General features: G+C 35.1%; 1 long non-coding RNA gene across 1 annotated transcript; it reads right to left on the bottom strand.

Annotated features, from left to right (window-relative positions):
- Positions 1-9,122: 9,122 nt before the first annotated feature.
- On the bottom strand, positions 9,123-11,817 carry LOC129896845 (uncharacterized). The gene is made up of 3 exons (XR_008768058.1): positions 11,728-11,817; positions 11,543-11,633; positions 9,123-9,480 (listed from the first exon to the last, which is right to left on the bottom strand). It is a non-coding gene; the product is annotated as an uncharacterized LOC129896845 (long non-coding RNA).

The following is an 11,817-nucleotide window of genomic DNA, read 5'->3' as shown; positions in this document are numbered from 1 at the left end:
AAGTTGGCACCAACTTTCAAAATGACACATTTGAACCTGACATAAGGTGTCTAAAATGAACAAAGCTTCATTGAGGTGTCTAAGTGAAAGTTGGTGCCAACTTTAGGGTGCCACCGATGGGTTCGCCCTTAATCTCATCAATTATGATAAAATGTGGTTATTAGTTGTTAGTAATTTTTGTAACCACCAACTCTTCATTTCACCATTATTCTACCTCTTTATTTTTGTAATTTATGTAACCTTTGGGCCATTCATTTACCCAATTTACTACCCATAATCTTCCTATTCATTGCAAGGAAGAATTCTTCATCTATAAATAGTGATGGCTTTGTGTACAAGAAAAGTATAAGAAAAGATGAGAAGTTTATATTGTATTTATATTGAGGTTAATGTAGTGAAAGATAGAGTTGAGATAAAGAAATTATTCTAAGTCTTCAACTATATTCACTTTATAAAAAAGAGTAATTATATGTTGAAGAAAGATATTCTTTTTGTGGAGTTTTGGACTCTTCAATTAATTCAAAATTGTTTGAGTTGCACACGTTGTTGGATTGTTGTATTCTGGAGGGGAGAAGTCAGGAGTATTACTGCTGGATCGGTGTAGATTATGCCGTAGTGGACTTAAATCTCCTCAAAGAGAGTGAGATATCCGCTCCTCAGCCTTGAATGTTTTTTTTCTTCATTTTTTGTCATTTTACTTTCAACTGTAATTTATTGTAATTTTGGTATATTACACTAGCAACTATGTCTGAAAATTAAATATATGTGCATTTCTCCCCAAGTTTGTAGGCCTAATTAGCAGAGTCAGTTAATCAAATACAGACCTTGACAGTTTGATGGTAGTAAGTAGGGGAATTTTCAGACATAACAAACCTTTTAAGCATAATTACTTCATATGAGTATAGTTTTCCTAATTACTTATAATGGAAAAAATAAATTTGTCATTATACAAACGTTGTAGTGAATTATACAAACGATATACCCACGAATTATTTGTATACTGAAATATACTAACATTGGTATACATATGTATTTGTATATTTGGCAAACGAGATTGAGAGAGAGAGGAGGAGAGAGGAGAGCGAGATCGAGAGAGGGAGGAGAGAGGTGAGCGAGAGGCGAATTGTATATGTATATATGTCGAATTGTATATGTATATTTGTCAAAAAACTATATATATATATATATATATATATATATATATATATATATATATATATATATATATATAACTGTATACATATGTATTTGTATATCTGGCATGCGAGATTGAGAGAGGGGCGAGCGAGATCGATAGAAGGAGGATATAGGTGAGCGAGATCGAGAGAGGGAGGAGATAGGTGAGCGAAATCGAGAGAAGGAGGTGAGAGTCCAATTGTATATGTATATTTGTTCAAAAAATTATATAATGGTAACTGATATACATATATATTTGTATATCTAGCAAGCGAGATTTGACATACCGCATAAATAGATAGTTATATTTATTGCGAGCCGTAATTATTTTAAACTATACCCTAAGCATGTAATATAGTAGTAAGATTTTGTCATACCGCGTAATTTCCATAGTAAGTATCACTATGTTGTGCCTTATGGAGTGGGCTTCGTCCCAGTAAAAATGTGTGTGGCCTTGGTTTCTCAAGGAATTAATGGCCTTGTGTATATTCCACTCAACTTAACAAATGCTACAATTAAACTCTCTGATAATTAGTGTTTTCTAATTTCTAGTAACAATTTCTTTGAATCCAAATGACATTCTACAATTTTTATAATTTTTTGGTTTTCTACTCGGTGTCTGAAGCCCCAATTAAATTCAGATCGCGCACTGCAGGGTTCATTTGGGGGTGACGCTCCCAATAGAATTTTCTCCATACTCAGAACTCGAACTCGAGACTTCTAATTAAGGTTGAAGCAATTCTACCACTACATCACAACCCATGTTGGTTACAATTTTTATAATTAACAATTAACAGTAGAGTTTTCGAGCATTACTTAGGAGTAAACACACCCAACAATCCTTTCTTGCTCTCTCTCCCCTAACGTTCCCCCCTCCTTGTTCATATTGTCTTTTATTTTTCTCTTTTTAAGTTTACTGGTATTATTTTAATTTTGTTGATTTCTGCATCATCTAATTAATTAAGCAGGTCTTATTTAATTTTGGAAAAATATTTTATATTAATGAAATAGTTTCTTAGGACAATGTCCAACATGACTTAAGTATAATTTGTCTATTACTTAAAATATCATCATAATACTTCTTCTAGTTCATATTAATTAAATTTATGGGGCAATGCATACTCATTAAAAAAAATTAAGACATAAATTGAACACCATTATCTACTTTTACTCTTTTAATTATTCTCAAAATATTCTTAAAAATAGAAATAACTCAAAGTAAAATCTTACATGTGACCAATTAACTATCTTAAAAGTTATCACCTAGACAATGTAAATAAAGGCAAAAATAGAAAAAAATTCTAACACCCCTCTTGAACATTGAGCGATTAATTTATATTGAATATTTTAAAAAGGTTAAAAATTCAATTATTATAGACTAGAGAGAGTAATATTTTTTAAATTTTAGCACAATTACTTTTGCTATTCTTATTACAGTTATATTTACCTTATTAATGTCCCCAACACTGAGCATGCTATTGAAGAATTAGCTAAGTATTAAATCGACTGAATTAAACGAATGATAGATCGAATTCATGTTGTTCATTGCAAATTGACGAGGAGAACAAATCGACGTCGAACGACTATTTTCGAATTTCTAGAATACTGTAGGCATGTTAAATATAAAAGACAAGTGCTAAATAGACACAAAATTTTGGCCCAAATTTGGCCACACATATACAAATAGCATACTAACCTTTCTCTTCAAAATAAACTAAGAAATCATTTGGATTGATTTATAAGTTGCTGATAAGTTATTTTCAGTTTTTTGAGTGTTTAGCTGATCAGCTTAAAGTTATTTTGTATTTAAAATAAACTCAAAAAAATAATTGGATCTGTTTAGTTTAGCTTATCTAAAGGAACTTATAAGCCAAAAAAATAAGTTGGATAACTCAAATTATTTTTTTAACTTATGAACTGCTTAAAATAAATTAAGCCAAATATGTTTTGTTTCATCATTTCTTTTTTAATCAAAGGGTATTAAGGTGACAATTCAATTACAACAGAGATTCTTAGACTTGGAATATCAAAAATCTTATACATTAGGATACTATTTTTCCTTCATTCCGACTCAGATACATATCACTCTTATTCTTATTCTTATTCTTTTACTGTTAACTCTTTTTTCTTGTCTTTTCTACTCGGCTTTTTCTCAAAAAAATATGAATACAACTACAGAGAACATGAATATAAACGAAGAAATTATGGCAGCTCAAGAACTAACTAATATTGACACAAAAGCAATAGTTGGTCCGACAAATATGTATATAAAGCAAGAAAATAGGTATGAGCGGGTTAAGAAAATTAAAGCAAGAACTAACTAGCCGCGTTCACGGAGCGTTGATTGTCGGAGGGTACCAGTGTGTTGCCTCCGCGTTCACGAAGGGATAAAAATTCCCTGAACAGTAGTTAATCCCTAAACTCGGGAAAATACCCATTTTTCATCATTTTTGGACCTTGGGAGCTCGGGAGGCGCAATTTTAAAGAGGAGTTTCACGAGACTTCGATTGGGTAAATAATTTTAACCCATAATCTTCATTACCCATTGATTATATCTTGATTTTGACCGTTAATTCATGATTTTAGACTCTAAAATTCCAAATTTTTTCTTTAAATGGTGATTGCGAGTTGATTTCAATTTCGTTTTCAAAATGGTTTTCGCTAATAGATTTCAAATACCTTGAGGAACGTTTTCATATAAAAATTTGTAAATTTACACCTTCTTTTTCGAAATTGAGTTTTTGGATCGATTTCGGCTCGGTTTTCAAAACTAATGATTTGATTATCATTGTGCTCGTATTCTTATTGAGAATTCGTATTTGGATATATTTTGTTGATTTGGAGAGCCGACGGAAGGGGAAGAAGGCCCAAGTTTCGGGATAGTTTGTGATTGAATTGAGTCAATTGAACTTCTAACCCTTCATTAAAGCTTGTAAAACCATGTACTTCTTGTTATGTGTATTGTGGAGTAATGAAAATTGGTTTGAGTGCTTATTCATTGTGTTTGATCTTAATAACGATGAAGAGGGGTAATAAAATGGCAAATTTGATGAATAATATCGATGTGATTGATGTGATGATGATCTTGATATATATATATATATATATATATATATTATTGATATGTGATGTGATTATTCTGATATGAATAGCATGTTGTTATTGAATTCATCATATTCTCGTATTTGTTTGAACATTGCTTATTTGTATCGATTCTAATACATTGTGATGAGATTGGAAATAATGAGAAAGAGGGGTCGGGCCACATGTTCTGTGGAAGGATATATACATATGAGGGGACGGACCACACGCTCCGTGGCATGTTACATGGACAAAAATATTTCCCATGGGTTCCAAACTGAGATTCAATGGATATGTATCGACAGGACAGACATGCATTATCTCATTGCATTGCATTATACATTACTGATAGTTGTGGATTCATATTTACTTGACTTAATATGATTCATTTGGTGACGTTGTTGATGAGTATTCGTGAACTGTGTGTTATATGATATACCGTATACGAACTGTTAGGTTGGGCTGATTTTTATGTAGGTTGTAATTGAGAAGGTTCGGTTGGGATGACAGGAATACTTATATTCTATTTAGCTTTGCTTACTGTTAGTAGTCCGCTTGCTAAGTATCGTATTGTTTGGTACTCATTCCTTGCTTCTGCACTTGTGTAGGTAGTGAGCTCGGACCCGCGTGATCTCCTTGTATTCCTACTACATCTGAGGCTACTATCTCGAATTGTTGAGGTAGTTGTTGCATTCTTCCGGGAGACACCTCTTACTCTTTTAATGTTTTAGTCCTGTTCTTGAGACAAAGACATTGTGATTATATTTCTTTTCTTATCTTCTGTATTTCATTAGTGGCTTATATACGTGACAACCAATCTTGGGGGATTTTGAGTTTATTTATCCGTTTTTGCTTGAAATATGTCTTGTACTGTCTTATTACTTTAGCATTTACTTCTCGTTGGGGTTTAGGCTGACTCGTTTCAGTGGGTTAAGACGAGTGTCATCACACTCGGATTCGGATCGTGACAGTTTATAAGTGAAGTCTCGAATTAAAAAATTTTGAAATTCAAGTTTCAATTTGATGTTAGTTAATTCACTCTAGATGTAATCTGTGAGTATATCAAACTGGTGGCATTTTAAAGCATGACCTGACGATAAACATATATTCCTCACTGGGCTTTCAAAAACGGATGCATTGCGAGAACCATAGCGTCCCAGGCAAGGGATGAATTCTGCAAAGCTGTGAAGTAGTGTAGTTTGCGAGCCCCATAACATGCGCAAAGAAAAAATAATAAGTTTGTGCTCGTCTACCAGCTTGCATCTCAGTGTGTACAAGATTTTTCTAAAATAAAATTATTTTTTCTTCTCCTCTTTTATCTGATTTTCATCTTTCCAGTAGTGTGCCCCTCTATCCAGTCACCTTAGGAAGTGATGAACAATTGTTTTCTTTCTTTGGGTTGGATTCAACTTGTTAGTATGATACTCTATACTACTGAAATTTGCAAAATAACTATGCAATTTAAGTGTTTCATCGCCCTCCAAGATTACTTATTTGTAATACCTCAGTTTTGAAGTATTTGTTGCCCCTACTTGACATGTGACGCATTGATTATAAGGTTCATTTCTAGTCTGTAAACTAGTGATGAAAACACTTAGCAAAAAAATTATATAGCTAATATTTCTTGGACTGTAACATAAAGTTTACTTGACATTATCAACAAAAAGACAGTCAATTTGTATATCGCCTAAAATCTGCTTCACATAAATTTCAGTAGATTCAAAACCTATAAAGTGTCAAACAAATTCACCTAAATTCTCAATAATGAACGCATCGTTATAAGTTGTTAAACTATAGTCAAATTAAACAAGTAAACTAAAGGACGGAGGGTATATATAGCATTTATTTATATATTTGTTTTCAAAAATATATGTAATGCATTTTTAGAAATATACGTATTAAATATATATGTATAATACACAAAACAAACATATTTTGCTATGATAAAAATGACATATATTTGTTTTCAGAAGGAAAAAAAAAGTATAGTGGACTTTGTGGTTCCTTTGCATAGTTGACTATGAAATCATCAATAATTAATCTCATCAATCATTTTCAACGTATTCCAAAAAAAATAGTTTATAATGTAAATAAATCTTTTTACCATTGTGGTCAAAAGGAGTTATTCAATATAAAAATCTGATTATTTTTTAGATTCATTTTTTTAGAATATTGTGGGGGTTAGAGTATGTCGCATTATGTTTGTGCCTTTATCCTTGTGATTATATGTGATGGTACTTTGGGGACGGGTTTAAAATGGAAAAGGCCAATATTACTAAATATATTTAATTATAGAGAAATATTATGCCCCCATCACTGATTTGTGATGACAAACTTATGATTTGTCCATATAGATAAAAAAAAAGTACACTCCAGTGAGCATTCAGAAGTCATAACTAGGGCTGTACAGGGCAAATTGATAAATCGTACCAAATCGACAAACTGAATCAAACCAAAAAAAAAACCTCGATCATTATAGGGTTGGTTTGGTTTTAACTAAAAAAAGTCAAACCGAACTCAAACCGACCCGATTATAGATATACTACTTTTAAATTATGTTATACATAAAAATATTTATTAAAATGTAATGTATACATATTTTTTAAAATTTTTTCATAATTTTTGTTTTCTTTCTTACATTTAGATTTGGACTTGAGAAGTCATCCTATAAAATTATATTATAAAGTTAAAACTTCAAACAGTGTTCTGCCTCCATCTTATATGTTGATATTTTGTACTAAAATTCTTTTTAAGAAGCACTGCTCTGTGCTTTTTATTAGATACTATGAAAAACCCGAAAAAACCAAGAAAAATTGATATCGAAAAACCCGACTTTTATTGGTTTGGTTTGGTTTATAGATTTAATAATCCGACACAAATGGTTTGATTTAGTTTGTAAAAAATCCGATCCAACCCGATCCATGTACACCCCTAGTCATAACCATCAAAATTTTGGGGGGTTGATTTCATATATAATCATTTAAGAGGGGGAGATTAGACGTGTCATTAGCAGAATGAAGAGGGGAAGAGCAATCGGGCCTGATCAGATTTCGATGCACTTTTGGAAGAGCATTGACAAGATAGGTTTGGAGTGGTTGATTAGGTTATTTAATGTGATTTTGAAGACGGCTAAGATGTCCGATGAATGGAGGTGGAGTACTATGGTTCCATTGTAAAAGAATAAGGGTGATATTCAAAACTGTAATAATTACAGGGGTATCAAATTGTTGAGCCACATGATGAAGATATGGGAGAGAATGGTGGAGATGAGGGTGAGGAGAGGAGTATCAATTTCGGAGAATCAGTTTGGATTCAGGCCAGAGCGGTCGAATACTAAAGCAATCCATCTTATGCGAAGACTGGTGGAGAAATTTAGAGAAAGAAAAAGGGATCTTCATATGGTATTCATTGATCTTGAAAAGGCATATGACAGAGTTCCAAGGGATGTCCTCTGGAGGTGCCTGGAGGCTAATGGTGTCCCGATGGTGTATATTAGGGCGATAAAGGACATGTATGCTGGAGCCAAGACTCGGGTTAGGACGGTGGAAGGTGACTCAAAGCACTTTCCTGTTGAGATGGGACTACATTAGGGATCTGTGCAGAGTCCGTTTCTTTTTGCCTTAGTGTTGGATGAGCTGACACGGTCTATTCAAGAGGAGGTTCCATGGTGTATGTTATTTGCGGATGATATAGTGTTGATTGATGAGACTAGGGACAAAGTTAATGATATGTTGAAGGTTTGGAGATATACTCTAGAGTCCAAAGGGTTCAAATTGAGCAGGACCAAAATAGAATACTTGGAGTGCAAATTCAGTGTTGCGATGGATGAAGAGGGCATGGAATTGAGGCTTGCCAATCGACCTATCTCCAAGAGAGAAAGCTTTAAATATCTTGGATTCATCATCCAAAGTACTGGGACATCGATGATGATGTCATGCATCATATTGGGGCAATATGGATGAAATAGAGGCATGCCTCTGGAGTCCTGTGTGATAAGGGGGTACCACATAAACTTAAAGGTAAGTTCTACAGAATGGTGGTTAGACCGGCGTTTCTATATGGAGTGGAGTGCTGGCCAGTCAAATACTCGCATGTTCAGAAGGTGCATGTTGGGAAAATGAGGATGCTGAGATGGATGTGTGGTCACATTAGGAGTGATGGGATTAGGAATGAGGTTATTCGAGAAAAGGACAGAGTGACCCTTGTGGGAGACAAGATGAGAGAAGCGAGACTGAGATGGTTTGGACATGTGCAGAGGAGGGGTGTCGATGCACCAATTAGGAGGTATGAGCGGTTGGATTTGGGGGTAATGCGGAGGGATAGGGGTAGATCGAAAAAGTATTGGAGAGAGGTGATTAGACAAGATATGACACTACTTCATATCACCGAGGACATGACCTTAGATAGAAAAGAGTAGAGATCGCGGATTAGGGCAAAATATTAGTAGGAGTAGAATGCTTGTAGGGATTGATTGACGTCTTGCATTGTGACGGTTTAGGATTGGTCGTAGGTCTAGGCGCATTATTGTAACTGTGTTGTTATTGCCTTTTGAGTATCACAGTATGTTGCAATTGTTATTGTTCTTGTCTTGTAAAATTTGCATTGTTTTTTGTTTTTATCATTATGATATATATAATGGTTTTTTCTCTTATTTGGGACCGACACTTTTGAGCCGAGGGTCTTTCGGAAATAACCTATCTATCTCCATGAGGTAGTGCTAAGGTCTCCATACATTCTACCTTTCACGACCCAACCCCGCGGGCCATGATGGGTGCCCGAACTGGATACTCGCATATACTCCTACTAACTATAAGTAAACTTGTCTTCTAATTAAGTCATAGCGTGCCAACAAACAAGACAATATATAAGCCGACGAGGCTATCTAAAGGGCCTGATACTACCACTTGGATCTGGAACCTATAGGCATAACTGTTCACACATGTATACACAACCCACATACATATATACACAACCCACGTACATGTATACACAACCCACGTACATGTATACACAACCCACGTATAACCCACTACATGTCCACCGACCTCTAAGAGTAAGAATAGTAACATAAGGTGGGATAGGGCCCCCGCCGTACCCATAATCAAATAATTACATATACATAGAAGGTTTAGTACCAAAACTCGGCTCCGATTCAATAGAGCTTCTTCCAAATTTGCTGAGTGGAATCCTAAGCTGGCGGATCCCCAAAGCGCGCGCCTGTACCTGCGGGCATGAAATGCAGCCCCCCCAAAAAGAGGGGGTCAGTATGACATATGTACTGAGTATGTAAAGTATAAAACATCAAAAGAAGGACACAACTAACATAGGGATGCAGGGGGCAAGTATAACATTCAACAAACCACTGCACCTGCATCTCATAAAATATAGTTGTACATACTATCATCACATACTGTACTCGACCCGTTCGAGGGCCCAGTGTAACAACCACATCACTTTGCTATCATAAGCATCTACGTGCTATTAGTGTTATCTCATATAATAATGCCGAGGAAGGTATGACTCGATCCATTTATCATATAGTAATGTCGAGGAACGTTCAACCCGATTTGTATATCATATCGTAATGCCGAGGAACGTTCGAACCGATCCATATATCATATTGTAATGCCGAGGAGCATTCGACCCGATCTATTTATCATATAATAATGCCGAGGAGCATTTGGCCTGATCCATTTATCATATAATAATGCCGAGGAACGTTCGGCCCAATCCATTTATCATATAATTATATTATGGACGGCCCGGGACTCGGTGAAAGATGTATTATAGTATACACGAGTGGAGTAGTGAGTAACCATATGCAATTTAAACCATCATTGGAGACTTATTGAAATAATCAAAATGAACTATCACTCAAAATTAAGACAATAGCCATAACAAGTACCTTTGGAGTGTCCTTATGATTTGCATCAAAGTAGCACCTTTGGAGTCATCTACTCGTATCAAGGCGTAATAAAATATCTTTTGAAAGTCAAGAAAATGACCATCTTAGTGGCCTTGAGAATGGGGCTTCCTTGGGACCACCCATACTTCGTCTATTTATTTCATAAAGTTCATACCAAAAAAAAAGAAGATTAACTTTACCTACTTACTACTTCCCAAGGTATAGAAAAACTTGAGAAGCCATAGTTCAATTATTAAAAGAGTTCTAGCTTAAAGGAGTGAATAAAGGTCATGCTTTATACCACAACCTAAATTACACCAACTTAGGATGGTTGGACACTTTCACATGAATCGAGCCAAAAGGACATAAGTTCTAGGAAATTAAAAACGTTAGCCATCTTAGTGTACTTAAGAATAAGAGCTTTTTGTAGACTTTGTGCATTCTTCTTCCGTGGCTTTCTATGGGCCATGCCAAAAGAAGAAAGAGAATAAGCTTTACATACCCTCTACTTTCCCTCATAAAGTCATTATATACATATGTGCCGTGGAACGTACGATCCGATTCTTAAGTAGTAACATATATCATACTTGGCCCATCAAGGGACTCGGTACCATAAACATATCATCATAACATCATAACTTACGTCAAGGGCATATCAAGAGGGAAGAAGGGTAGCTCTATTTACTTATGCCAAAGACATGCCAAGAGAAGAAAGGGCTTCACATACCTTTTTCGGGATTAATTGAAATTCGGCTTGCCTTGATACCTCCTTAACCTATTGACATGAAAGTAATACTAAGTTTGATAGTCTTTCACTTTCCAATATTCCACTCTACAATCAAATACTAATATGAGTCATTTCCTTATCCATTACCCCCGACTAGTTTGTTACTAGTTTCGATGCTACCGAAAATCGGACAGCATTTTCCCTATAAATTCAACATCCCAGAGATTTCAACTCGGACACAATGTCAACAACCATACCAACAACAACAAACAACAGCATATTTACAAGTAATTCACTTCAACTTTACACAATACAAGCTCCAAACAACTAGCTCCAAACTACGATACAAAAATAGAGTTTTAAATTTTTATTTCGCAAAATCTTTAACTATACCAAACGGAGGGTCGTGTGGATGCAACCAGCAGCACCCAAACCATTTTTAAAATACTATAAAGCCCTGCAACACGCACCCCAACCAGCTGCACATGCATCACCACAACGGCAACACACTACGCGACTTACTACGACTTTAATTTAGCTTATTTTTAACGTCAAGCATCCTTGTGCAATTTTTCCACTTCTAGCATCATTTACTACATGTAATATACCCCATAAAATCATCATAAACTCCAGTTCAAAAGAGAAACTCTTACCTTGCCCGAAACTCATCAAACTCGTCGAAACTCGCCTCGGAATTTCCTTTAGCGCAGCTGAAACTTTGGGGCTGTTTGGTAACGTTTTGGGCTACTCCAAACCATAAACTTTCATTACTAATACCTTCATAACATCGTGGTATACCCTAGATAATTAATTCACGGAGCAAAAACGAAGAACTCACCTTTTTTCCCTCCAAATCGTGGCCTTCTCCCTCTCTAGTTTCTTCTCTTCTCTTATTTCTTGTTCGTGAATTTTCTAGAATATTTTGAAT

Source organism: Solanum dulcamara, chromosome 7, assembly GCF_947179165.1.
Source record: "Solanum dulcamara chromosome 7, daSolDulc1.2, whole genome shotgun sequence".
Lineage (NCBI taxonomy): Eukaryota > Viridiplantae > Streptophyta > Magnoliopsida > Solanales > Solanaceae > Solanum > Solanum dulcamara.
This window is presented reverse-complemented; position numbering and strand designations above follow the sequence as displayed.